At 32.1% G+C, this 3,693-nt stretch overlaps 1 protein-coding gene across 1 annotated transcript in view; it reads left to right on the plus strand.

The window, feature by feature from the left end:
* Positions 1 to 3,693, plus strand: part of LOC9639167 (pentatricopeptide repeat-containing protein At4g02750) — a 12,339-nt gene that overhangs the window by 1,340 nt on the left and 7,306 nt on the right. The window lies entirely within an intron of this gene.

A 3,693-nucleotide genomic window follows, 5' to 3' on the forward strand; every position in this document is an offset into this window, starting at 1 on the left:
TGGATGTGTGGTTGATCTTCTTTGCAGAAGTGTTCATTTGTGTGGAGCTAAAGAAGTTCTACTTGCCATGCCATTTACACTAGACAGCTGTGATCGGGTCTGTATGCTGGAAGCATCAAACAATAAGATTTATTCTCCTTATTTCTCATTAAAAAGAAAAATCAGAAACAAGTACAATTAGTTGATAACTTCCACCAATTAATAAACATAAAATTGAAGGTTTAAACCAGTTTATTATTTCTGGCTTTTATCAAACCTCAAAAATAGATAGTAAAACCTGTGTAGAGTTCTTTTCAAATTACAAACTTAAATGTATCTTGAATTTGATATTGTATGCATGTATGTATTGTGTAGAATTATTGTCTATAACCATTATCAAACCTCAAAAATATCATATTGAAGGAAGAAAATCCAAAGTTTTTGCATACAATTGATTTGAGAGAATTTAAATTTATAGCAGCTTTGAGAGAATTTAAGCAATTTGTACAATTATAATCTGGAAGAAGAGAAGGACAAAAAATTCAGAAGCTATAAATTCACACATGATTAGGAAATGTTGATGATATATTCTTATTGATCAAGAGGCTATAAAGAATGGCTAAGTCTCTCACAAATTGGCTATTAGTTTTAAATTTAATATAGTTATATCTGACTATGGCATTAAAAGGAAAAAGTCAAATAATGATGCTTCTAAGTTTATTTTTGCAAAATATATCAAAACTAAAAAATTTATTAGCCATGAATATATTCACTAATTTATTAAGGTTATATTCTTGATTTTAAGGAGGTTATCTTGGGATAATTATAACATGAAATGCTTGTCTTTTAGTTAGCTGATAAAGAAATTAATAAGAGTTAAAGTTGGCTGGTGAATAAGAATTGAAGTTGGCTATTGAAGTGATCAATAGGAATTAAATCCTTGATATCTTTCATTGAGTATTTACTAAAATACAAGTATATTTTAGATGGTTTTCTCACTGGTGTGGTAGTGAATATACCTAAAATATACTTGGTATTCTAGAATATTTTACCATCTAACGGTTGTATTCATTTAGATTAATCTTTATTTATAACTTATAAAGATTTTTATAAATTATAAGCACTCTATAATATATTATAGTTTATTATAACATCTAATGGTTGATATGCAATAATAATAATCTTTTTTTACAAATTATAAATATGTTTATAATTATAAACTTCCATTTGATCAATAAGATTAATAAGTAAGAATAATATTACTATTAAACAAACTAAGAATTATTATATGTAAAATGCAGAAAATTATTTTTAAATTTTATAAAGAAAATAAGATATTATTGAAAGTATTATACCTGTACAATAATGTTTGTTAGCAGAGGTTTTTTTAATTTCAATATAATAAAACTACTAACATATAAAGGCCTTCACACTTTAGTTAATAAGTCAACTATAGTCAATATTTAAAACTTACCTAGTTATCCCCAAGAATGAGTTCTGATTATGCTTGTCTTGGTGTCATTTGTTTAATCTCAAATATATCTTTATCAATATCATTCCTACATGTATCCTCTTTCCTTGATAACACATATTATGCCAATAAAAAACATTAGATGAATATTCACCCCTAATTGAAGTCGTATGAGAGAAGGGAAATCTAATACATTCTAAATAAGAACAAAAGATTAAACATACAAGTTTTCACTTATACAGTTCAAGATGGGATATACTATACATATTGTTGTAGCTATAACAATGAATATATGATTGCACGTTGGAGCATTATATATTTATACATATGTGGATTAATTTTTTTTGTTTTGAGTTGCATGCAAAATATTATACATACAATCACTTTTTGATTGCCATCTCTACCAAGCATATGTGTAAACATATAATGTTGTCTTTGCCACCAAACCGTTTGTAATAAATTTGGTAGATATACATCCAACAAGTTTGAGTAAGTGAATATAACTTGTTGTAAGGTGAGGTAAATATATTGGCCATGATCTTCTCAAAGTCAATGCTCATGTGCTATATGATGGATATTATACAGTGTTGAAAGCTTATTTGCAGAGCACTAGTCACCATTGTTGTCTTGACAAAGAAAATGCAATGCACAATACTCTTAATGGCAAACTCAAGAGTCTCTTAGTACATAGTACCAACTTCCACCACCCCAAAATCTTTGTATATTCTTATAGACCTTTGTTTTGCCTTCTGTTACTGAGCAAAATTTGTTAGTCATCTATGGCACCTTCCACCACACTTTATATCGTGTTGAGTGGCTCCCATATGCATGGCACCTAGAGGTGAAGGTCCTCAAACACCACCCACTATTGCGTGCTAACATGAAGTGTATCTATACCATTGCAAACCACATAGAGCAAAGCAACTACATAGGCAATCTGATTGCATCTTTGCTATTAGGATATGAAACATCATGATCCTAACCACATACATCTATATGAAATTTTTATATACATGCAGATGCCTTTCATGTGTGGATTGATGATTGAGTGGCTGTATGAGCTGACCAAAAATTGGCCCCAAGAGCATGTGTGTGCTAACTTCACCCTCCCTCATATTTGTTGAAGTATGATTGCAAAACAAGTTGTACTTAGCCCCAAACAGCTTTCATAGCTTGTCTCGTTGACCCTCCAAAGTCTTGCATATTGTCATCTAACAACCAACAAACCAGCCATACACAAAGTAAAGTTAAGGGGAAAGCCATCTTGTTCCTCTAAACATGGATGCAAAGCTTGTATATTAAGGCAAATTTATACACATCTGCAACACTCTAAATCTGAAAAAATATATATTACATGCTCATCTAGCAAATCTGAAAAACCATGTATTGCATGCTCACTTGGCAAGTCTTGAAGAGTTTGAGGGTATCTAGAGTTGTGCATTGCATTTAGGAGTGGTTGAAGAGCCCACATAGTCTCATTATGGTAGTGGGCTTGTTAAACTTTTTATTCATGCTCTATTACTTTGAGCAATTCTTATGGTATTGAATACACTTTTTGTCATGATGGAAACATCCTCTTCACCCACTTTTGTGCCACACTAGATAGTTGTGAAAAATATCAAAGTCCACCACTAAACTCCTGTACTTGATTGTTATGCAAATTGGTCACTCTATAAATTCCTCAACTTTTGCGTTCAAGGACAAAAGGATACCCTCCCAAATGTCTGTGTTGGGTAGTGTCCAAACCTGCAACACAAGATACACACATTTCTTCACTATGGCATCTAGCCCCAAAAAGGTTGCTTTAATCTACCCCAATCATAGTAGAACATAATCGTGGCATAAGCATGCCCATAATGTATTTATGTGCAATCTCAATAACCACTAAGGCCCCTAGCATGTGCTATCAAGTTTACGTACATGCATGCTTGGCATCACAAAGTTGTAACCCTACATAATATATCTGTATGTTATTGATTAGCTGCAAAAAATCACCCTATCCTTTCATCCAATGCCACCACACTCTCTTCATCCTCCATTGAAACTGCCTCCTCTGTGGTTATAGTGTCTATAATTACATCCGATATTGCATGGCCCCAATTGGTGCAAGTTTAGGACTAACCTGGGTTCATGCACCTCTAGAACCACCAGGTCTTAATGGTCATCACATAGAATGATTACCTCTTGGCTTGGAGGATTGTAAATTGCAATTATATACTAAACAATTATCTCGCGACTGAAAT

Source organism: Selaginella moellendorffii, unplaced genomic scaffold (genome assembly GCF_000143415.4).
Source record: "Selaginella moellendorffii unplaced genomic scaffold, v1.0 SELMOscaffold_34, whole genome shotgun sequence".
NCBI lineage: Eukaryota > Viridiplantae > Streptophyta > Lycopodiopsida > Selaginellales > Selaginellaceae > Selaginella > Selaginella moellendorffii.